The 26,287-nt window shown below is 43.0% G+C and overlaps 1 protein-coding gene across 1 annotated transcript in view; it reads right to left on the bottom strand.

Annotated features, from left to right (window-relative positions):
- PRICKLE1 (prickle planar cell polarity protein 1) overlaps window positions 1-25,567 on the bottom strand; it is a 65,882-nt gene extending 40,315 nt beyond the window's left edge. Inside the window, exon 1 of the mRNA XM_086884665.1 lies at window positions 25,318-25,567. The gene's annotated coding sequence lies outside the window, so the exon portion shown is untranslated. The remainder of the gene's footprint in view (window positions 1-25,317) is intronic.
- Between the last annotated feature and the right edge of the window lie 720 nt (window positions 25,568-26,287).

The raw sequence follows: 26,287 nt of genomic DNA, 5'->3' as shown, positions 1-26,287 counted from the left end.
AGAAATACTGACACAGCAGCTAAGCTTTATTTATTTGTGTGTAACAGAAGTCCCAAAGAACGTCCAGGAGATAAATCACACACAAACTTTGTCAGAACTGTGAGGCATCCTAACTTGCAACCCTGTCTGATTTACTTAGGCATAATTAAACTCAGTTACCTTAACTTTTCACCATCAATTGATACAAACAAGTAAAAGTTAGACTTTGGGGATCTTGTTCAGGATTAAGTTAACATGACCCAAACTATAAGGTATTTTAATTACACACAACTCAACAGGAACTGCGATAAAAAGATTAAAAAACTTACCTGGTGCTGATGAGGTTTAATTGAGTTTCTAAGTATCTTGTGGTGTGGATTTGCTTTTAAAAAAAACCATAGAACGTCCTGCATTGGTAGTGGCCCACAACAATCATCAGGTCCAGCTCAAAATAACAGCACTCTCAGACAGCATTCAGCCATTTGCTTCAGTAGGTTTCAAAGCTGTAATTATTGCTCCTTAGGCTGAATTCATTATTAGAACTCTTTCTAAAACCTCTCCTCTGCAAAACATACTACAGCTTATGAGAGTAATTTTCCTCTTCCTACCAACCAAGAAGAAAGACATGAGCATGGCAAACAAGCTTTCTTCCGTACTTCAGCGTATCTCTAGATTCCTTGCTAAATCAACACTCAGGACACCTAACAGATGTCAGAGGTTACTGATAAACAAGTAGATTTTGTTCAGTTAACTGTCCCTGTTAGTTTTCTTCCCTCCTAAAAATGGTATTTCTATCTCTTCTGAATGGTTGCAAACACTGACCCGCCTATAAGCATAAACAGTACAAACACTACACACACTTCAGGGCAGGTAGGGAAAAATGCCATGATCACTAGGCTGAAGCCTAACAGCATCATGAAATATAGTAGGATAAAGAACTTGCCATGGCAGCGAGAGCAATCTATCATCAGTGTCTTCTCTAGGCTTTAAGTGCAAACCATTAGCAACTGCAGCCCCTTGAATCAGACTTTATTTTATACTGCACTAGGTACACATGTACCGCAGAGGAACTAGAGCCTTTTAGATACTAGTTTTAATTACAGTTGAGCAATATCCTTCTGTTCCCTTCTTAGAGGCAGATGAAGCTCAGAAGTCTCTGAGTATATATTAATTTTATATTTATATTTTATAAACATTTATATTTATAAATATAAATGTTATATTTGGTATTTATTATATATTATAATATATATAATATTATATATTATAGTTTCAAGAGTATATCTTAAAATATACTTTTCAGCCACCACCAGATCTACTGTTCATATTATCACTTTCAAAAGATTTGTGTTTTGACCCTTGAAGTGAAAATTCAGCTTTCTCTGCAAAATCCTCATAAGTCAAGCTCAGTACATAAGCTCTTTCAGAAAAGGAAATGTTCTGAAGAAGTGTCAGAACACAGGGTTTCTGAAGTCCTGCTTTTCCTGTGTACTACCCACTTGTACAACAGCAGAGGAGGGCACAGCCATCAGCAACAGGAGTGGCACATGGCCCCGCTCCAGCCTTGGTGCCGTTTTAAAGTGGATCACAAACAGCAGGATTTGGGATCTCAGGCTAGAGCAGTGCATGACCCAGGTCAAGAGTGAAGCAGAGCACTCTGGTCCTGCACTAAGGCTGCTGTCCCCTCATGGGTGCATGAGCAGCAGTGGGATTGTTGGAGGCATTTCACGTAGGCAGTCTGGCAAGTCACAGATGTCACTTCTAAGTAACACAGACATTATTCATAGCCAGTCACTGCTTGCTATCTACAGATAACTGATTGCATTCAGACCAGATTGGAAACAAGGTTGGCTAAAAAAAAAAAGAAAGAAAGAGCCAGACAATCTGTTCTCTCAGGGCTCTAGCCATTCCTGGACACAGAAAGTGGGAAAGACTTTGACAGCCAGGACCCACACTTTAGCACAATAGCTGCTCAAAGTCAAGAATACAGCAAGATAATGCATTATTAGCCAAGTGCTGTAAAACCTCAGCAGCTAGCATTTGAGTTTGCTTTTTACTGCAGCTGGAGAGTCTGACAACTTTATTTTCTACTCCTTTTCTGCTCTCTTTTGTCCAATCATTTTTTTTAAGATCCAGACTTTCTGCACATAGCATAACAGTAGAAGAGATCATGTAGCAGCTCAGTGGGGCTGTGTGAAGATGCATTTTTTTTTTTTTCTAAGATCTACATTTACAAGAATACAGAAGAAAATTTAACTACAGTAAGAACAGCACAGATTGCTGGCAATGTAGAGTTTTAACATCAATTTATCACTTAACTATAGGTATCATCTCAAATGAACTTATTTCTGTATGTTACATTCTTAGCTTCTTTGCTAAAGCAGCCTACTTAGAACACATCTGCAAACAAGATCCCCCTTTCCTAGGACTAGAATATAATGAACCAACAATTTTTGGCAAATATTGCATGGCCACAACTTGCATGGATCAAGCTTAATCACTCTTTAGTTTAAATATTTGTGAAGTTTATCATCACCAATTTTTGAGACTCACAATAATGTACTACAATCCAAAGTTTGCTCTCTGCAACAACATACTAATATTTAAAAGATTTAGAGGTGATCACAATTTAAAAACATTTTGAACTTACTGTATTATTATTTTTGATAACCATTAGATCACAAAGCCGATCTAACAAGAAAATATTTATGCAGATATCTATAAAAATATACACTCATGTCAGAGCACCATCTCTTAAATAACAGTCAATTAACTTTAATAATCTAAAATATTTCCCTTCCTCAAGGAACTCTTCTCTGACAACACCAAAATCCATTTACTGATGTAAAACTTAATGAGGAAACATCACACAGCACTTCTCTACAAGCCCTTAAATGTGGGATCTCTGAAGTCCTCCTTAAATGAGAGAGCACACAGTAGGAACGCATTAAGAATGTTTTGTGTTTTTCTTTGGTTGGTGGTGTTTTTTGTTGGTTTTTTTGTTTGTTTGTTTTTTTCTGTTAAGCCTTTTCCTTTTTCTGCTTTGTACACCTGATACGTACAAGCAGCTGTTTACAAGCACCAGACCTGAGTTTGCATTCATGGGTGCAATGGACACCAAACAATCAAACGAAGAACAGAAAATCAGGAGATGTTTACAAAAGCATACAGCATAATTACACTGCAGAATAAAATTAGCATTCAAGATCTGGCCAAGTTTCAGAAGTTGACAATTACCTTGCAAGTAAGGTAATGAATGCAAAGCATTTTTAGATCTCTTATCACTCCTCTCCTTATCAGCACGAAGATCACTATGACAAAAGTGCGACACACAAATCCCTTCATTTGAAAAATGTGAACTCAAGTTTTGGAATCTTTTCCTGGCACTTAAAAACCAAACCAAACCAAAAATCCCACACCAAAACACCAAATACCTACAAACCAAAGTAAGTACAGTAACCTAGAGAAAGACTCAGAAGATTGGATGGTAAACTAAGACTCAAACACAATTAGTTACATACATATTTTTGTTTGTTTGTTTTTAATTGGAATTAATTCTATCTCACACTTTATCACAAAATAAAAAGGTAGTAAGGACAAGTCTTCTCAGATTTTATACACAAGTAAACTGTTTTTTAAAAGTCTCTCATATAGGAGATCTCAGGGTTTTTAATCACTTCCCTCATCCTGGTCCAAACAATTCAACCTTTTTCCCCCATAGCATGTACTCTTTACCTACCATTTGGATTTAGACCTATGATTCTATTCCTGGTTTAGACTGAAACTTCCTCAACCCATCATACACTCCACCACTGCTATTGGGGAGGGGCAATAATTTCTGGCAAAAAGGCCAGGGGTGACGCAGAAGTGACAGGCAAAGGGTTCCAATCCCTAAGAATCTTTGCACCACCAAGACCAGTAACCATGGGTAGTAACATTCCCAACTATTTTAGCACATGCCAACATTTCTCAGGAACATTTCACTGTTAGTGAAGCCATAAAAGTGAGCCATGTAAGCAAGGCTGAAGGAGAGAAGTACGCACAAGTGAAGAACAAGGCAAAGCAAGATGCACAAGAAATACATAACTGGGGACCCCTAACACAGAACTGAACTGCATTTATGTTTGGGATGCTGCATGGACTCTGCTGCCTTCTTTCTTACTGACCACAGGCACTGCATTAGCACTGGCACTCAGCTGATTGCATGGTGGAACTGTGTAGACATTTAAACAAACAGAAAGATAATGCTGCCAAAAAAAAAAAAAAAAAGTGAAACTTCCTGTTGATTTGATTTTTTAAATCAGTTCACCATGAGGTTAGACAACCAGGAATGCCATTACAAGGGGAGAGGCAGACCACAGCAGCACTTATCTAAATAGTGCTCTAAGCCAGCAGAACCAGGCCCTCTGTGACCACTTTTCCCTCTGCTGTTCTCAAACCATTATCGCTGTATCCATGCTGAGCTGTATCCATACTTTCACATTCAGTGGGGCACCCTAAACTTTTCTCTTCTCTTGCAGTTGCACTCTGGGGTGGGCAAGGAAGAACACAAGACAGATTTCTGTTGGGTAGGAATTAGCTGTTTATATTAGCAAAGACAACTGGAGGTTTAGAGTGTAACATAGGAACATCTATGGCTGAAGTATCTGAATACTTTATACAAACAGAATTAAGAATGGTTAACAGCTTACAGAAAGAATAAAGAAGTTTTACTTACTTACATAGAACACTGCAGACTGACTGAACAGTAACAGACTGGCATGCTAGACAGTAACACAAAAATCCCTGAAAATACAACAGTCCCTTTAGAGTGTGAATCAGCATCAGTGCAGAGCAGTGGAATTCCTTAGAAGGACATGCTTTTCCTGCACAGCCAACTCACCTACCAGTGCCACCAGTACCCACTGGCAATAGGTTTGGTATATTCAGATACCTCAAGCAATTCCCTCAACAGCCTCAGATGCCCAGAAAACCAACAGGAATCAAATTACAGCCTCCACAATAATCTCCAACCCAAATCCAATTTCCACTAAACCATTAAACATATCTTTGGGCATCCAAAAATTAAGTATTGTTCTTTTAGGTATAACTAAGACTTATCAAACTTTCCCTTTGCTATCAAATTACCTGGAAGGAATCCACACTCATAAAAATTTTGCCTGATAGGGTATACAAAAACATGCAACTACTTTGGCTACTTGCATGGGAGCATGATGCAAACATACTGAATATGGAAATGAAACAAACTCAGAGGTCCAAGTTCAGCTGCAAGGTTGCTACTGATCCAGAATAACCAGTTTCTCAACCTTAGCTGATATCGTGTAGATTTAAAAGATGAAAATCTTAATTGCATTTTATTTATGTATGCCTCTGGAAGTACCCTGGACTGGTACTCACAACCAGTTCTTTCTGAAGAGTTTCCTGAAAGTCTTGCAAATATTTCAAGAACAAATCCCTGACCATTCATGGGCCACAAATGAGTAGGGTCTGCTGTCCCACATAACAAGTAAGATGCTTTAACATCATGTCTCTAAACAATAACACAAAGCCTATATTGCATGAATATAGATTCAAAATTAATATTTCAGAAGGTATTTTCAAAAGAAAAGCAACTTAATGGTTACTTGAATCTTAATCCCATCTAACAGCACTGGAGGATATAGCAAGTCAAGTGCCAGTAGGTCACCCTAAAGCTAGCTACTTCAGCAACCAGGCATCCAAGAACAAATGAAGCCAGTCAAACAGGTCAACATACTCTGCAACTGATCATGATACAGTACTGCAGCTTCAAAGAGTAACTGTACACAAAGGGAAAAACCTGCATTTTTCTATTATCCCCATTCTTCCAGTAAGAACATGTGATCTGCTAAAGGCATTCTAATTTATGAAGACACAATTCATAGAAATACTGGATTATTTATTAAGAGACCCACTCCATCCCACAGAAATCCAAATGCTGCACTGATACAGTGTGGTCTGAATTCACCTGACCCTGCTTTGAGAGGAGATTTAACCAACTGACTTTCAGAAGTTGTTTCCAAACAGAATGATTTTAGATCTGTACAACCTGTATTTTCTCTTACATGGGTAACACAGTAATTACACCAGTTCTCTCACAGGACTTACATTCATTTGACCTGGCACAAATATATGTGAATGATAAAGTAAATCTAAGTGTCCAATCCTGAGTTTTCCAGTGGTCTGTGGGTGTGAAGGCTGATGTTTTACAGCTGTGATTAAACTCTCCCAACCTAATGTGGTGGCCACTTCAGTTTGGTGAGAACATACTTTAAGGACTACAGCACTGTCATTTGCCATTAAAATGAATTTTTAATATTTTTTAGCATAATGTCCTTGCATTTGTTTTTCCAAGCAAACTAGTAGGTGGTAGATATGTGCATGCACTGTTCATACAATAACTTTGTCTCCTGATGAGTACAACACCCTATGTAAGTCATCCTTTGAAGTGAAGCACTCCCATCCAGGTCAGAGTTATACTGCCATTTCATTACCAGCTGTAGTGGGTCACTACAAGCTTCTCGCTATTGAAAGGAGAAGAGGAACTGTTTGAAAGAGATATGATAATTACTTTATTTTTTCTGTGTCTCCAGATTCTTTACCTCTTGCATTCTTCCTGTGTTCCCCTGAGCACCATTTTCCTTCCCTGTTCACCACTCTAATCATCAAGGACTGAAGACATTGAGTGGGAGAAGAGTAGACCCACACTTGGACCAAGTTAACCAGTAGGAGGAAAGAACATATGCAATACTTTAAATGGAAATGAGACTTGTTATACAAGAAATTTCATTTTCTAAATGTCCTCCTGACAGACTTTACCGCTAAGAACAAATAACTTGACATTCTCCATTTTTTTTTAAGTTTAAAGTGTAGATGAAAAAATGTGCTTTTGATGGAACAAACAGTCTTGTGTAAATCTGCCAAAATAATCAGTACTTGCCAGATGTCACTCTATTCCAACAATTTAAGGTATTCCATAGCAATACTGCAGTAGCATTTTATTGAACAAGCCAAAAACAAGTCAGATGAACAGATACAGCTTAAGCATTAACTCTAAATTGAGTATGAACACTTCTGGAAAAACTGGTTTTTTTTAAAGTGATGTTTTTTGCCTTGTTTGTGTACAGATGGTGGATTAAACATTGTTTTGGTCTGAAGGGAGAAGCTTCCAAAGATCCAGCAGCAGCAGTACAGAACTGTTAACTGATTATTTTCATACAGCTTGAATTTGTCCAAGAGTTGCCCTCATGAAACACCAGCTTAGAAGAGTTAAGAAACTGTGAGCTGGACATCCTACAGAGGATGGTCTTTTTCAGTGGTTTAGATCTTCATTTTGCTTTATGAGCTAGGTTCCCCAGTGATACTACATACTTCTGTGAAGCATTTTGTTCAGATGCTGCCCTGATGCACCACATGGTGGCTTTACAAGAGAAATTCACAAACTAGATTCATCAAATTAATTCAGTCCTATTAAAACAAAAAACCACAAAAAAACCCCCAAAAACCCCTCAACTATTGGCACCAGAGCTATACATTCTACAGTAAAGGATAGGAGATATTTCAGGTTTTGATTAAAATAATGGTTTTATGATGCAAAGAGGTGCTGTGTGGAGACAGCAACCAGCAGTAGCCACTGATGAAATATCAGCCTTCAGTGAACTTCCAGAGCTTCCAGGAAAAAAACCAGAAACACCCTGCATTTTTTGTTCAGTGCATTTAGTCTTATTTCAAAGAATTTCTTTGACATTTAGTTCAGGTTTCAATGAAGGGCAAGAGCTGTCTACCTTCTAGAGAGATTTTTAAGACTGAAGCAACACTGAGAATTTTATTTACTTCACTAGGCTTTCCTTGAGCTAACAATCGTGCTGAATCTTAGCTTGCTCTGGTCACAGCACAAACATTGACCCATGGAATATCAGCTTCAGACTGTTGCCTGTGATGTCCATGTTTTATACTCCTGTACTAGTCTTCACATGCCAGGTTACAGACAGCATGCTATCCACAAGTTGAAAGTGTTACCTAGTCAATAGAAACTTCCTAAAATTTATGCTAGAAGACAAACAAGAATCCCACCGGACCACAGCCTGTCATCCCCTGAAGGCACGTGTCATGATGCCAGACCTGATTAGAATGTGATAAGAAAAGAATTTAAAAAACACTAAGGATCATGTACAGGAAGCAGCTTCAGGGTTATGCCTTATCAACCCAATCTACTTCTAGCTTTGTAATTAATAAGAAATGGTCAGTCAGACAAAACATACAGGTAGTACTTGCAGTAAGACCTACATATTCCAAGTTCCAAATGAAAGTACCTCTACTTTTAAATGCAAAGCATAGTTATTAACCTTAGTCATTATAAGAAGAAAAAGCTGTTAAAAAAGAGCTCATTCAATTTCTCCCTTTTTCTGAAGCTCTTTATTGACAAGTAAATACTTGCTGATGGGTAAATTGCACAATCTTTTGGTATAAAATATGGCTAACTTTAATCCTTGAAGTCAGTTTCTTGCACAGGTTGCTGAAGACCAGGAGGATTAGAAGCATGACACATCAAATCCTGAAGTGCTTCAACTGCAGCTGATATTCAAAGGACTGGCATCTCAGGTTCTACTCCCATTGTTTCTATTACTTCAATTCATTTAAAAAAAGTTCTTCTTTGTAAGCACATTATTCAGGCTGTGCATTGTCTGATGAAAACTGGAAGCTAATGCAACAACATTCACAAATGTGGGGCTTGGTTCTTTTTCAAGGCAGTGCTGCAGCACAGAGAACTTTCCTATGGCAATTTTCATGTCTCATCATCACACAAAACCAGCACCGGGGCTGATCAATACTTCACTCAAAGAAAGCTGTTGTTTAGGACACCTTGCATTTTGTAGAAACACATAAGAGTCAACCACTTCTACTGTTCACCTGGGGTTGTTTGTACTTACTTACCCTTCACCACTGGCTAAGAAGTAGTTCCCAGACTTTGCTCATTTGTATGTATTCCATATCAGTGAGTCCTGTGATTCAGAAATGTACTGCTAGGAGTATTTCATTATATGTTGATTTTCAATCCATTTTAACAACTTTTAAGAGGTTAAGCACCAGAGGTCTAATTCCATGTCACCCAATGGCCAAGCTACATAGTGGGTAATGTACATTTCATGGTAATTCTTGCTTCCACATACTGTGCTTTTGGCCAGTCAAGAGGCAACTAGCATCATAATCTGTAATTCAAACCCAAGAGGAGGACAGCAATAAAAGGAACCTCACATAATGCCAAAGAACCATTTAATTTTTTTTTTTCAGTATAAGAGAGAGGAACATGATCTTCCTATCAGCAGCTTACTCCTATAACAAACTGAAAAGCAGGTGTGAACATTAGAGGACTACTAGAGATAGGCAATTAAAACCTGACTTTTTTTGTGCAATTAAAGCTCTTAGGACAGAGAAGACAGCAGCATCACATATAAACAGCTGTATTGAGAATCTGTATATATACATACATATATGTATATATAAATTGAATATATCAGTAACACAGGAGGAAAGATCATGGAAGCAAAAGGCAGAAGGAGGACAGGAAGATTCCTTCAGGAGGTTAAACTGCTGCCACACACAAATATCCTGTTAAACACTGATCAAGTGTTTGTGAGCCATGTGGGAGAATTCTAATTGTTTACAGGTATCAGAGTTGAAGGACTTGGATGAATACCAGGAGGCAGTGCTGAGAAAAGTCCATTGTCTAATTAAGTAATGAACAGCTGAACAAGGCACTTTCATTTAAGCCAATCCTGCTAGTTCCTAACACAATTATTTACCACCAAGGGTTTCCTTTAACAAGATTGGAATCAAGGAATCAAAAAAAGAAAAAACCACCAAAACCCCAAACCCACCACTCCTGAAAGAATGTTTTCTTTCTCCTGTGGGAAGATGGGTACAAAAGGAGACAGGTGGTGTTTGTTGCAGCACTAATCAGTATTTGTAGAAGATTAGGGGGAAAAAAAGATAAAAAAAAGCCTTCTGGTCTATTTGAGAATGGCTTCAACACCTGCCATTCAGGTGATTCACTATTAGTACCTCTGTCTCACATTCTCATCAGAAAACTTATAAAGCTATGAGCACTTCATGACAACAGGATAATGTTTACAAGGATTTAGCTGAAAACTCTGAAAACCATATGCCTAAAATTCTGAAAAACCACCATCTTATTTTTAAAGAATACTTTGGTCAAGTTGGCCAGATGCCCAAGTTCTGCAGTGCCAGCAATTCCTCCCCATTTCTTTTCAGGAGAAAATTTTCTCAATACTGAATATTTCATCCATTCTTCTGCTGTTAGACTAGCTGAATCGAGGTGGAGGAGCTCACCCATTACACACAGCTCAGGGTGCTTGACAGCTTTGATCCACAAATCTGGTTGCAGGATACACAGGCTGTCAACCTCTCTTGTTTGCCAGGTGAGTCACATCCCCTCCTTATTTGATGGTCACCCTGCATCCAAGGAAAGATATGGACACTGCTGTTAGAAGGCCCAGTCCATCTGAAGTCTCAGTGACCTTCCTTCTATGGCCATTAGTGGGATGTGGTGGCAGTCACAGCCCGCATCCCAAGCAGGATTACACTGCAGACTTGAATGCAGCACCTCCCTTTAAAAGGGGAGCCAACAGTTATTGATGCCAGATGCCCTCCTCTCCTTCACGCATGTCTCCTTCAGTCTCAGGCAGGCCTGTATCACTGCTGTACCTTCAGGACAGGCTCACTTCAGTGCTAAAGCTCCCTAGGAATGAAGCTGATAAGGAAGCGCTCCTTTGGCTATTCAGCAGAGACCATTTCTTCCTTCCTCTTCTGCCTCTGGGCCTGGTTAAACTAGTTTGGGCAGCTTACCAGGGGCCTAGAGAACCACATCAAAGTGCTTGGATTTCTTCTATTGTCTCTGGTGTTTGTGCAGTGCCTGTGAGAAAGCTCCTGTCTCCTCCTACATGCTCAGACCACTTGCACACTCATGGAGCTGCAACACAACAACAGGCACACATCCTCACCCTGCCAGAGCATCTTCTGGGGAGCAAAAGCCTGCTGAGGAAGAGTTCACTCTCCAAACACAGAGCACCACAGCCGGACAGGCTCCGCCATACAACCCCTCCAGCCAGCTGGGGAAACCAGAGGGGCCATGTCCCTGTTCTCCAGCTCCACCTGGAAAGTCATGTCCATCTCCGCCTGACAGAAAACATGAAGCAAGATGTCATGGTGAAAGATGAATATCCGTGCAGATCTTTTTGCATATAGGCTAGGACCTTCAGGCTTGTTCCCTTCTCCTTGAGGTTTTGGTATAATTTTGAACACTGGCAAATTAATAGAGACAAAGCAAGCAGAGGAACAGAAAAAACAGCCAGTTCTCTGTGTGTCTTCTGCATGGACAGGCTGCTCTCTGTCCTTCAAAACCATTTTAACATCACTCATACAAAGCAAATTGAGAAAAATGAAAAAGCTTTGCTTTTGGTGGCACTGTGAGCCAGCCCTTGAAATATCTTCAGCCTTGAAAACACAGCTAGGCAGATGCGCTGCCAGTGCCACGAGCACAGGGAGAAAAGCACGAGCCATCGCCTTTACTCGCACCCGGCAATGCTTCTTAACATCATCTCCCGGGACCGGAGCACGGACACCGCACCGGGACCGGAGCACGGACACCGCACCGGGACCGGGATCGGAGCACGGACACCGCACCAGGACCGGGATCGGGACCGGAGCACGGACACCGCACCGGGACCGGGACCAGAGCACGGACACCGCACCGGGACCGGAGCACGGACACCGCACCGGGACCGGAGCACGGACACCGCACCGGGACCGGGATCGGGACCGGAGCACGGACACCGCACCGGGACCGGGATCGGGACCGGAGCACGGACACCGCACCGGGACCGGAGCACGGGCACCGCACCGGGACCGGAGCACGGGCACCGCACCGGGACCGGCGCACGGACACCGCACCGGGACCGGGATCGGGACCGGAGCACGGACACCGCACCGGGACCGGAGCACGGGCACCGCACCGGGACCGGAGCACGGGCACCGCACCGGGACCGGCGCACGGACACCGCACCGGGACCGGGACCGGAGCACGGACACCGCACCGGGACCGGCGCACGGGCGCCATCTGGCGGGCGCAGGCGGGGCGCAGCCGCCCCCGGTGCCGCCCCCGCGCTGAGAAGGGCCGGGCCGGGGCGGACCGAACCGGACCGGGCTCCAGCCAGCCCTGCTCAGGGGTCAGCACTGGGACCGGCGCTGTGCCACACCTCTGTCAGTGACACGGACACTGCCATGGAGCGCACCTCAGCAGGTTTGCTGATGACACCAAGCTGTGTGGTGTGCTCACCATGCTGGAGGGAAGGGATGACACCCACAGGGACCCTCAGCCTTGAGGGGTGGGTCTGTGCAGCCTCCTGAAGTTCAACAAGGCCAAGTGCAAGGTCCTGGGCCAGGGCAATCCCAAGCACAGTACAGGCTGGGCAGAGAATGGGCTGAGAGCAGGCCTGAAGAGAAGGTCTGGGGTGTGTTGAGAAGCTCAAAGTGACCTGGCAATGGGCACCTGCAGCCCAGAAAGGCAAACCTGTCCTGGGCTGCATGAAAGCAGCGTGGGCAGCAGGGCAAGGGAAATTATTCCCCCCTCATTATTCTGCCCTCATGAGACCCTACCTGGAGTTGGGGTCCTCTGGGGTCCTCTACACTGGAAGGACATGGGCCTATTGGAGAGAGTCCAGAGGAAGGGCAGGAAGAGAAGGGGACCGAAGCACCTCTTCTATAAAGACAAGGCTGAGAGTGCTGGGGTTCAGCCTGGAACAGAGAAGCCTTGAAGGAAACCTTATAGCAGTCTTCCAGTGCTTACAAGAAAGCTGGAAGGTACTTTCTACAAGGGTGTGCAGTGACAGGACAAGGGATATTTGATTTGTAGTGAACGAGGATAGCTTTAGATTAAGTATTAGGAAGAAAGCCATTATTGGGAAGTCAGTGAGACACCAGAAAAAGTTGTCCAGAAAAGCTGTGGATATCTCATCCCCAGAAGTGTTCCAGGCCTGGTTGGAGGGGCCTCTGACCAACCAGTCTAGTGGGAGAGGTCCCTGTCCCATGGCAAGGGGCTGGAAATAGATGATTTTTAAGGTCCCTCCCAACCCAAACCATTCTATGACAATCCATCAACTTTTTGTTCAGCTCTACATTAGGCCACCATCACAAGTCACATCAACTCCACTGCACCTCCCCTTGGCAAGGAGATAACAGCACATGGCCTTTTTTCCACCAGAACTGTGAGGCCCACACTGAACATTAATAGCAGCCAGAGCCCTAAAACCAAAGGCTGAGCCTTCCGTACCCCACCAGTTAAGTAATACATCTTCTGCCATCTTTGAGTCTGCACTTGGTGTTTGCCTGACCAGCCTTGGCTGCTACCCTCCCAGCTGCAACACCCTACTTTTCCCTGCAGTCACCAGCTACAAGACAGGCGAGGCAGGCACTATCACACCACTCTGATTTTCTTTGTAGAGTCAGAAGTGTAGTTGGAATCCAAGCCCCATATTTTAGCATTTAAGTGAAAATGTACAGGACTGTACATTAATTCTGCTTATGTTTCATCTGTACATTTTCAAGGTGACTTTTCTCAAGCATTTCTGCTGCAGAAAGCTGTCACAGCACTGACTTGACCATGTAGACCTCACGCTGGTACGCTCTGCCCTCCAAGCACCCTTCATTGTTGACCTAACAGTTACAGAAACATTTCAGCTTTGGAGGTGTGGATCTCAGGCTTCCTTATATAGTTGTGCCTGGTGTACATCTATGGTGGTACAGGTGCAGCACGTGCACACAGGATCAGGTGGTCTCCAAAATGTTTCTTAAGGACAAAATTCATAGCTGTACCAAGCTGGAGTCAAATTTAGACGTAAGTGTTGCAGCATGTCCTCCTGATATTTACTTTCTTTCATAAAGTATCACACAACAGGCTAATTTGAAAGTGAGAGCTGGAACTGTTCCAGGGAAAGAAAACGGAGGCTAACAGAATGCTGCTAAGACACCAATGTTATAAAACTGTCTTTAAATAGTACTTTTGGAACGATGTCAAGAAATATGTATTTTCTATGCACCCTTCCACGGCATACCAATTTTTAGTCATTTTTACTTTCCTTAAACAGGACACAGATAAAAACTTAGAGCTTGCTGGCATTATTTAAACTATTGCTTTACTTCCCCACCACACACACTTTTGTCCTTAACACGTGAATATTTTAAAAGAGCTTTAAACACTTTGTTATAGTGTTTACCATGATATGGACCTGTAACTGAACCGAAGGATTAATCTACTCAGATTTCTGATCATATACATTTTTGCTTTCTGACACAGAAGACATGGGTACCAAGCATCCATCTGAGGCCTCTTGTCAGAAAGCTGCTCTGTGAAAAAAAATATAGCTTTTAAAGATGGCTGGAATAGGTAGTGAACTATACAGTAGTCATAGTTTTTAGCAGACTTACATAGAAATTAAGACTGCAAGCAAATGGCTCTGGAATTATTTACAAGAAGGACTGCTTTCTAATATTTACCCTGGGCATATTGCTGCTTCCAGAACAGATTTCTGTGTTGCAGAAGCATTTGCACCATCAGATCTGTATTCTTTGGTGACAACTCTTCAAAAGTATCTATAAACAGATTCAAGCTCTGGATCCCCAAAACCATCTCCATTTCCTGAGGTCAAGTCTTAGCAGTTCCACAACAGGCAGAAAGTCTTAAGTTTCTTCAGAATCAACTTGATTATATACACTATTATCTTTGATTTGTTGTTAACTACTACAACAAATGACAGGGCCAGAAGCATGCTCTTCTATTCCGATATCTTTTCCAATAGAAGCCACTTTATCCATAAACCTGATAAGGTGCTTCATAAGATTTCAGTTTTTCTGCAAGCTTGCTGTATATACCGATCTGTATTAAAGACTAATTTCCCTACAGAGTCTCATATTCTAACCACATCACCTTTTGCTTCCCTTATATCCAAAAATTATTTTTGCACACCAGACCTTAGGCTTTGAAAATACCACTAAAATTAGTTTCTGTTCCAGACATGCATTGCAGCCTCCGCAATCGTAACTTTCAGAAGAGCTTAAAAATACCCCCAAAATGGTATAACAGAATGAGTCTTAAAATCGTAAGAATAAATATGAGTAAAGCCTGCCACCAGGAAGATCACCTGCAGATCTCTGCACTTAGAAGGCTGTCAGTTCTCTACTCCACAAGGATGGATCTAACTAACAAAGTGGAGAAGTATCCACTTCCAGCTAGGAAAAGCATTTTGAATTGACAAGCACACATCCCTACCAAACACCTTTCTCTGCCCCCCACCACTCCTCACATCAGTTGTAGACAAGCACCACTGCTCATGACCACAGCAGTTCACAGCAGTAGTTTAACACCATTTCTCAGTCTCCACCATGCCACCTCACTGTCTGACAGCTCTACTTCAAAAAAGCCACAGTTAAAGCTACAATGAACTTACTGTGATAAACCATTTTCCCTGTGGTAAGTCATGCAAAACCTATCAGGGACAAGGAAGAATTCACTACTGGAATTAATAACTGTAGTCGAGGGCTCAGAAGCCAGTTCCACATCAGCTGGAAGCCACGCTGAATGTCGAGATCTGCATCATTCCCACTCTGTGCAGCACAGCAAACTTCTGTGACATCTGCTGTCCCTGATCCATAAGGCCACCACATAACTAGCTAGGCAACCTCTTGGCTTTTGAGAGGGCTGCTGGACTAAAATGGAAGAGGAAAGCTCAGTGACTAAACAGGTAAATACCACAGGGTTTTTACCCTCATCATAATAAAACTGGAGATATAATTTAAGGGATATATTAAGTCTATTCCATATTTAAAGAGATCCTCTTGTGGACACCTGTGATTTGCTATTCATGCAGAAAACAAAAATTCAAAAACACCAATAAATTTGCTCCAAGTCTGAATACATTACAGGAGCCAACTATTTCATGGGCATTTTTTAAACTATAGAAAGAGGCAGTCAAAGCAATGTTTCAGTTAGGTAGAGAAGGTTGCATTAATTTCAAAAACTAAATAGAGGTAAAGTTGGAGTCTGTTGCACTGGTTAATGAATGAGGTGACTGTTCTCAAAGATATCCACACATATACAGATCACTGCTACCATGAACAGTTTTTACAGCACTGCTGTATAATCTCATTCAGTTATTTGACTACTGATGGTAATTAAGGACCATAATCCATTGCCAAAAAATAAACAAACATTGAACAACCACCAAAACTCAGGCAATAGAAAAAACCCATGTGTGGATATTCTAGGTTTCTTGCAAAGTACTTCACTGTTCAGAGAAAATTTGAAGTTATAAAATTTCTTAAGCATTTAAAAAAACGTAAGAATGGAGATGAACACTTCACAAGCACAGAAAAAAACAGCGGTTAATGAGAAAGTATTGTTTATATTGAATTAGTATTTGGCACCTGGATAATGAGGAAAAAGATTCACAGATTAGAACTACTGAAGCAAGAGAAAACCACAAAGGAAGTTTAAATTGAAGAGATAGAGCCAATCCAGCCTTCTTTCCTTTGAGGCCTGCACAGGAATACAGCTATACCCCAGACTTTTTGCAGGATCTACTGACTCTAGTACGGCAAGTACTTTACCATACACATTACTTATTATGTACCAAAATTGGTGTAGTAGTACCAAGGTATTAAATTAAATACATATGCATCCTGATTAGTGGTACTAGTTATGATGTATTATATATGAAAATGAAACATTAGGTACAAAAAGTAACAAGCATAGTAACTGATATCTACAAACTAAAGTCACAGTGGCACATTGAACAATTTTAGGTTAACCAGACTCACTTAAAAATAGAAACCATAGGCTGGGCTCTTCTCTCACCCCATTTTACATGTCTTTACTTCCATTGATTTCAAGTGGAGTTCTTCACAATTTATGCCATTGTGAGAGGAGAATCAAGCCTTGTGTGCTTGAAAGGAAACAGCAGACATGCTTCCCACCAGAGTGCAGGGGGAGATTTAAAAAAAACACAAGTATATGAACTGTGAAACCTATAGAGTACACAAGCAAAGGCAGGCAAGGAGGCTCTAGTTGGGGGTGGGGAAGAAGAGAACTTGCAGCTTACCCAGGGGTTTGGGGGTTTTTCTTTTTTAAGGCTTCAGACAGATATTAGCAAGTCAGAAGCCCAGTCAGTAAACAGGCTTCTAGAAAACCAAAAAACAGTTTAGAGATAACTATTGCATTTTTTTCAGACAGACTTCATTGATTTATATTTTCCTGAAGTTATTCCATAAAATGAGGAGCATGCCATTTTGTTTGTGGAAGACACAGACTTCCCATTCCTAGAAAGTGGAAATCTATTTGCATCACCAGAAACAGTGCCTAATAATCATTTCTACCCAAGTCCAAGCAGATGATCTTTAAAACACTTCAGGACCATCTGGACAACTAATACTACAGTGGTTAGAAAGAGTAACACTTGAGACTGGAATTCAAGTCAGACAAAGTCCTGTATGCGACATAGGTGACAAAATCACTTCATGGTTTGGAGGTATAGCAGAACAGAAGCTACATCTTTATAGTGTATGTTCTTTTAGGCTTTTCTTTCTTTCTTGGTACCAGCAAGTGGTTAGGAAGCCCCTCCTTCCATCACACCACTGCACACAATCATAATCCTTGTACTGTTCTGTACTAATTGGGCTGATTTGGGAAGCTCACTTAAAACAAAAAAGTTTGAAAATATATCTCTGTATCTCCTCTTGAGGTATGCTTGCACAACTATGTCACAGTGTAAGGGAAACAGCTTGAGTATTTTCCAGAGGGAAAATAGACTTAATTCACTGTTTTATATACCACAGAAATGCAAGATTGAAGGAATTAATATTTACTCAGAGTCCAACACTGACAGACAATTACTGTAGTTTTTTGGAAATGCTTTTTTCCCCTCTTTTACTCAGGTACACAACCCCTTCGCAGCTCACACAGCAGAGCTTAAGTCACCCCCCTGCACTGCAGCAGGACCATGTGCCAACAGTTTCCTTTTAAAAACAAGTCTAGATTATGTACTCAAAACTGCATTAGATATCAGCTGATTTTGTATGCAACAAAGCAGGATGACGGCACATGCAGAGAATTGCACAAAGGAGGATGACTTCTACCTGCAGAAAAAAATGTTGCATAATTGAAGGTGTACCTGCTGATATCTTCATGAGACATATTCTTTCAAAGCATAAGTCTCCTTCCAGAAGCCCTCAGAAGGTAGAAAGAGGCCCAAGAAAAGATATATGTCCTGGAACATCCAACTTTGTTTTGCACTTAGCATTTAGATGTTAAACACTGACTTATGCATGTGAGTAAAAAACCAAAACAAATCAAAAAACAAAAACCCCCCAAAAAAACAAAAAACCAAACCCCAAAAACATAAACAAAGCACAAAAAAATACCTAACAAAAAAAAAAAAAGCCTTAAATGAACAGGAGCCTGATATCACCCCAGTTCCTAGAATAAAGCCACTAAGTATACCTTTGTGAAAGAGCCATCATAATACCAGTACCTCTTGACTGCATCAGCTCCAGGCTAAAAAGACATCCCCCTGATAGGTCAGAAATGTTTATGAACAGTTACAGCACAATATGAGACAGACAGGGAGACATTAACAAAAGCAATCTTCCAAAATTACAGCCTAAAAGGTGGCAGATTGAGAACTAGACAATAGAGCTCCAAGTGTAGGGGGACATTTTGCAGAGAAATCTGAAAAGCAATAAATCTGCAGCAATGAAACAGGTGCCTGTTTGCCACTGTGGTCACTTCAGTTCAATCAAATACATATATGCATTGTATTTCAGTACAATACAATTGTTAATACAATTTCAGTGTATTAACAACTACTCTAAAAACATGCAAGCTGCTCTTGCATGAAAACAACACTTTTATATGACTGGAAAATCATATATTGAGAACAAAATGGGGTATTAACCTGGACCACTGAACTTCAGCTTCACACCACCTGAAATCCCCTGCAAATACTGCCCAAGCAGATGGGCTGTATGAAAGGTTGCGTGTAAAGCTTGACATTTACTGGATTCACAAGCAGCTAAAGATATCATTGAGCTCAGTAATCTACTCTGCAGCATCCTTTGCTGAGAGCGCTTCTACAGCTTTTTGGCAGCTCATGGTTGAGCACAACAGCAATTTATAGGCCTCCCTCTTACCCTGCAGATGTTGTCTCCAGTCTTTGGTACACTGCTTCCTTCCCTAGAGCCTCCCAAGGAGAGGCCAGCACCCTGTAAAAAGTGATTCACACCCTGGGATCTGTCTGTGGAGAGCTGCTGTAACACAACTTGTTCTTCCAGGCAGTCACATTTCTCCTGAATAGTAGTGGTACCTCCTAGAAGACACCTGCTGAAATCCAGACCTACACCGAGCTGCTGAGCAAACAGAAGAAAGCTGCATCCTGGGTAAACAACATCCTCATGAGGCTGGAAGTTTTTTGGTACCTCATAACAGATGAGAGCCTGGTCTGCTTTCTACATGTTTGGCAGTACTCTAAGACATTTGCTGGCTATTGGCCTGCCAAGCTGTTTAGGCTTGTAAGTTTCTTTGCACTTGCTTTATACTATTTATTTTATTAAATATAAACATATCCTTTGTATATATTTTTCTCATATTCCATATGCACAGAATGAGCTCATTTCAGCCAGAGGACAAATAAAAATTCAATATTTACCACACAGATTCACTATGCTTTGCAAACAAGACTGGAAAAATGCCCTCTCAAAATGAAGTTATCCATACCATCTTTCTGATGAGCAAAGCATGAGGAAACAGTTCAAAGCTCTCAGAAAGCCATATGTATACTTTTACAAAAGACATCTGCAATTCACCAGTGAGGTTCTAGACCTAGCATAATTTATTTAGCACTCTGTATATAGAGATGCAAATATGCAAGGTTCAGACATTTCTTTAGCGCCTCCATAAAATTCATTTTAAAGTATATAAATATTCATACTTTGAACAGTCATCTCAGCATGTGAAGCTTTTATTTTTATATGAAAATACCAATTCCTGCAAAGAGTCTGAAATAAAGTAAAAATGTATTAATCCTAAAGTATGCACACAAACACATGCAATTTCTTTACATAAACACTTCTGAACTTCTGGGTGATTAATGCTTGATTACAAAAAGAGATCCTTAAAAAATAATCTTCGCTAATCATGCGCTAATTTTTAACGTACTTGAAAACAAGTCAGGTTTTGCTGCTGTTAGACAAGTTGATCCACACCTGAAGGCACAAGGTGGCTTTCAATTTGTGCCGTGGTTATTGTGCGTCTCTGCTGCTACCGAAATGGGCCATGGGTGAGGGCAGTGTCCGACAAGCCCAAGTGCTCAACGGGTTGAGCAAGAGTGGCTGGGCAGAGCTGCTGCTGAGCCAGCACCACCACTGTCACAGGACTGCTCTGCTAACCACGGGATCAGGGGACAGCAAAACGGGCAAAGCTGAACAATCACAGCGCCTGTGTCAGAGGTGGCGTAGCAGGGATCACAGGAATAGCACAAGGAATGTGAGCTTTGAGGAACGGCATAGAAGAATTTATCTAGATATACTTAAAGATTCAGAGACAAGTCTTTTTAAGACTAGTGAGAGAAGATGCAGCTTTCCTACAGAACAAGAGGGTGCAGTCGTACCATGCAGCACGATCCAATTATTATATTCATAACTCCATACATGTTCTTATTTTTTTTTAAACACTCAAACACATTCAGAAATGAAGACGTTTGGACAACAAAGACTCTCAAAGAAAATTTAAGGGACTAACATCACCCTGCTTAAAAAAAAACCTCCAAGTTTTATTATAAGCATCATGATACTGACATGCAGATTTTTAATCATGCTGGTTGCAATTATACAAATCAGTGCTCCAATCCACAGAGAAGTCAGTTTTCATATACACCACATTAACACAGACATTAGACAGGATTTGGCATGCTGCCGACAGAGAAGCCTAATTCTGGAATCATGTAATATTAAGTCTTAGATTACTTGATGCAAGATTAGAAGGCAACAAGCTCAAAAAGGTGGTTACAAAAACATCACAGAAAACAAAATTATTTTAAATAAAAGCAAGCAATTATATTTCAGTATTTGGGTGGCAGTTGAAAATGCTTTTCTGGCATGCAACCGCTCCACAAAGCTAATACTGTGTGAAACCAGAAACATTTAAAAAAATACTCTGACTGAAGTCAAAGATGGTAACTGCGAACTGTGGGATCAGTCCTTAGATAAATGGGGGGCAACTGAATAAAATTTGTTCTATCTGTTGTAGATACAAACCAACAAGAACACTCCACAGTACTCTTACACCTTAAGGAGGGGACAGAGGGGAAGAGAGAGAAAATGAAGGAGGGAAGCACACAAAACAGAACAGCAAGTGCTATCAGGTGCTGTAAATCAGCATCTCAAACACAGACCTTAGACAGGAGTACATGACTTTGGTACAGAACAACTGAAATAACACAGTTCCAGCATTTGTTGACGTGTAATCTACTGGAATGGAAAGGCCTACCTGAGAGACTGTATACCCCAGGTTTACTAGTTATCAAAACATTGGGCTTGATAGGTTCATAAAGATCTTGAAAAGCAACTCACCAACCTTATGGCTATATGTAAGGACTTTTAAGAAGCCTTCCAGGCAGTGTTCCAAGAAAAGGTAAACTAGCAAAATGCTGTCATTTACAGACGTTTTAAAAATACTAAAAATGTTTGTGTTGGCTCTTACCTCTTGTATATGAGCACTTCACTCATTTTGTATGTTTAAAAAAACCTCTTTGCACAGGAACATGCTTGAGGAGTATTGTCAGTTTCTGCTGAGAAGTCAAATGCTCTTTTAGTTCTGCTAAAAATATATAACGCATTTTGCGAATATTATAAATAAGTAAAATACAAAAAAGAAGAGCTGTAGCAGACCACCTGTGAAATTTTCTTCAGTAGCTGGAAATATCCTTTGTCAATGAACCAGCAGCTAAAGAGCTGTTTCTGAAAAAAGCATGTAATTTTGGCAAACTGATCTGATAGTCTATCTGGGAATTTCTGCCAGAAATGCCACGACTTCAGTGCGCTATTACTTGCAAAACATGTTTCTTCCCATCATTCTTCAGCCATAAGGTGGGAGGAGGAAAAGATGAGCAATAGCTGTGCTGTATCCTTCCAAGCTGGTTCTTCCCATTATACAACTCCTAATCCAAACAATTTAAGCACACAAGTAAAAGTTACTCATTTCTGTAAACATTTCCAGGAGCAGGACCTAAGCTTGCATGATTTACACCAAGCATATACTAATGGCTAGAGCTAACCTCAAGTTTACTTCTGTTTAAACAGCATAAGCAAAAACCAGTGCTGGCCAAACTGAAGCTTAAGCCTTAATACAAGGGGGGGTAAACTGAATATTGATATAAGCCACTTGGTCATTAGGGACCCATCTCAATCCAGCATTCTTTGTGCAATATTGTATCATGCAACAGTTTTCCCAGAAATACAAACAATATTTCTCAACTGTTAAAAAATAAAAAGTAATGTTTCAGAGCATGCTTTTATACTCCAGCACTAGGGATCTCTTTACTTTAGGATAAAGCAGTCACAGAAAACAGAAACACAACACAGCTAGTTTGTTTGTTTTAAATTAAATTCATCACTACACATCCAATTAACTCTGGAATGCATAAGGCATAGCACCCAAGCAAATAGAAGCTTTAAATTTAAGAGCAACTTTCAGTCTGCTCTGTTAGAAGCTGTGTATAGCAGTAACTGACAATGTATTTATTACACAAGATTCATAAGACAAAGAGGAAGGACTTTCAGGCCACGATACAAAGGCTTTCAGCATTAGGAAGGGTCAAACCAATCTGCAAAAGCATAATATGGAGCAAAGACATTTAAATTACTCTGTAAATGCAGACATTCATTAGCATAGAAAAGTTTCACAGGAAAACAATGACAAAGTAGAAGTCATCTTATTTTCATACGCTAATTAATTAAATATGCCAAATGCATTTAATCTCTTATTATAACCATAGGGGGAGACAGACCAAACTCTTGAAGTTCCAAAAAGCCAGGTCATTAGTGCGCCAAGTCATTCTTCAGATCTTCTCCTTATATACAAATTTACATTCCCAACTTATAACATATGCAAGTAATATTTGACTCCCCCTCCCACCCCCTCTATTTCTCCTTCTTTGGGAGGCACTTGCTATCTCTTGCTCCTGTATTTTAAAGTCTCATTAAATGCTAGGAATAACTCATTTGCTAGGGGAAAGAAAAACAACCTAAAAGCACAGAAGCCATTTTGCCAAAGGCCCGGGCTAAACACCCCAGTCCCCTAAGACATAGAATAAGCTAGCTGAAAATGAGATTAATAACATTCTTGCACATATGTATGAAAATCCACACATAGTTTGTAGCCTTTAAGTTCAGATGAGATTTCTAGCTATTTCTTGCCTTTCCAAACAAGAAAGGGATTCTTATGTTTACGTAAGTTTCTCCTTGCTTAATAAATCTTAAATCGAAACAGATTTTTTTTTTTTTTAAACAATTACCTTTTTCAGAGTTATCATACTACAGGATATTAGGAAAAACCAGACTCTCCTGTTGCTTTTACCCACATCTGACTCCAATCTTAATAGTTTAGCTATTAACCCTGTAAGGTCCTTACACACACCTTGGCCAGTTGATGTTAAAATTTTTATATGACTGATCTGGGCTTACTCATTACAAAACCTTTTGTTGTACAGAAAGAGAGCAGCTCCGTGGACCTTGATTTACAGGACACAATTAACAGTGCTGTTGGCAGAGCTGCACCAGCCCGGCTCATCCGGGGCTCTGCAGGGAGAAATGAAAGGATCTGTCACTGCATCAGAGTAGCGGCTCTCTCCATCTCCTTCCCTTTCCACTCCCTAGCCAAACTCATCCTGATCTACTCACACCATGGGATGAAAACCTGGCCACTGTGACATACCAGTCTTGCAAACAAATAGTACAAATTACTTTAATTCCCCCTAGAAATAGTAAGAACTACAGCTGAAGGGGAGAAAACCCCTCAGATTTTTCCTACTAGAAAAATATCAGCACTTACTTCAGAGTTTGCCGTGCAAAACATGTAGGACCTCAGTTACCAGCTAAACGATGATCACAGGGAATTTCGCCACAATAACGCTAGTAATCTATTCATGCCATTTTTTATGTTTCAGCGTGTTGGGAATACGCATTGTTAACCATTAAATTTCTCTGTATAAACATTTCTCAGCGAGCTTGTAAAACACCCCCCGCTGCGTTTCCTCGCCCTCCAGCTGATAGCATTTAGAACACTGGTACTGCTGAGCGCTTTTTTTGCCTTCCTGGGCCACCCCCGCTGGGCTACGGTGAGAGATTGCTGTCAAAGGCCAGACCCAGCCCCGGGCTCGGACCACAGCGAAGGCGTCTGGACTCAGGCCAGCCCGGCCGATGGATAAATGGAGGAGTGTGAAATCCCGCGGTGGGCATCAATATTCTGGGAGAAGGGACTCGCGGACGGCCCATCGCCCTTCCAGAGCTCTCTTGGTTAAGAAAGGGAAGCACACACACATACTTCAGGGAGGTCCGTGGCTGCAGGGCTGGCTGTGGGGATTACCCCCCAGTTCAAGCGGACAGCACGGAAGATGCCGCCGGGACGGCAGACCGGGGTCCCCACCCCGCCGGGGTCCCCGCTCGGGGCAGGAGGGCGCCCAGAGGCGGGCGCTTCGCTCAGGCTAAGGCAGAGGGAGGAGAATGCCTGCAAAGGGCCAGTTGTCACGCAGTGACAGGCAACAGCTGAGCTCCCGCATCTGGACCCTCACTCGGGCCGGCGACTGCGGCGCGCCGCTCGTTCCGCCGGGCGCACCGAGCCGGCCCGGCGGCGGCGCCGCGACACCTTCCCCCGGCACGGCCGCTCGGCGGGACACCCTGCGCTCCGCACCGCCTTCCCCCTCTCCCAAGCCCGCAGCCCCGTCCGACAACTCGGCACAGGACGGCGTAGCGCCAGCGGCGGTGAGGAGCGCCGGCTCCGGGCTCGGGCGGCTCCTCAGCGGCGCGCCCTGGCGATGCAAGCCCCGGGCAGGGCGCAGGACCCCCGGCGCACCGCGGGAAGCGCTCCGCCGCCAGCGGCACGGTGCCGGCTGCGGTCGGCGCTCCGCCAAACCCGCCGGGCGTCGCGCCGAGCCGCGGCAGGCTGCCCGTCAGTCGTCACCCCGGGGAGCCTCCACTTACCCTCCCCGCAGCGCGGCCGGACCACGGCGACGTATTCCCGGGAGGCGGTGTGGTCCGTCACACAGACGACGGGGGAGGCGGATACCCGGCTCTGTCCCACGGAGTCAGCGCCGGCGGGAGACGCGCATCTCCGGCAGCGCCGCGGAGGGACCGCCCGGAGCCTCCTCGGCCGCCCCGCCGCGACTGCCCGAGCCCCGGAGCGCTCCCCGCCCTAATGGGGCTCGGCCGCCCCGCGCCCGGGACGGCGCCGGCCGCGCTCCGCCGCGCCCATTGGCTGCCGCCCGCCGCGCCCGCCAATCGCCGTGCGGCCGGGGCGGCCGGCGGCGCGCGGGGCCCGGCGGGGCGGGGCGAGGGGCGGGGCCCGGCGGCGGCGCGAGGGGGGCGCGGCCGGGAGGAGCTCGGTGGCGCGGGAGAGCTTGAGGGGAGAGCGGCGTGACCCCGCTTGGGGAGGCCGGGGAGCGGGTCCGGCGCGTTCGACGCTCCTTTTGCCTCGGCCAGACGGAACTCTGAAGCCGACAGCTTTCATCGAGGGAGCGGGACGGGGAAAGTTAACTAAAAACTTCTCGCGCTGATGCGTGCAGAGGGGTGCGATGGAGCCCGTCGCGATTGGGTTTGCGGCCCACGCTGTTCCCGGTGGGCTGAGCACAGCCGCGCTGGCACCCGGGCGCTGCTGGAGAGAGGGCGGTGCGGGGCCCTCGCCCTCCCGGCGGTGCGGGGCCCGCAGCCACCCGAGGGGGCTGCCGGGGGTGGGCGCGCCCCAAGCAAAGCAGCCCGGTCTCCACACTAAAGAGACGGCAAAACGAGGGCAATCGGCATTAAAGGGACACTGAAGTAGCCAGGCACTCCTATAAATCCCTTTCCTTTTGTCGTCAGCGGCACTTCTGGTATCTGTTAAGCTGCTGGAGTCTGCAGCCCTTGTTCCTGTTGCACCTAACACTTTTCAAGCACCGTGGATTGAGCTCCTGGTTCT

Source organism: Cyanistes caeruleus, chromosome 4 (assembly GCF_971803275.1).
Source record: "Cyanistes caeruleus chromosome 4, bCyaCae1.hap1.1, whole genome shotgun sequence".
NCBI classification, from domain to species: Eukaryota; Metazoa; Chordata; class Aves; order Passeriformes; family Paridae; genus Cyanistes; species Cyanistes caeruleus.
Note: the sequence above shows the minus strand (reverse complement) of the source record. Positions and strands in the feature narration are given on the sequence as shown.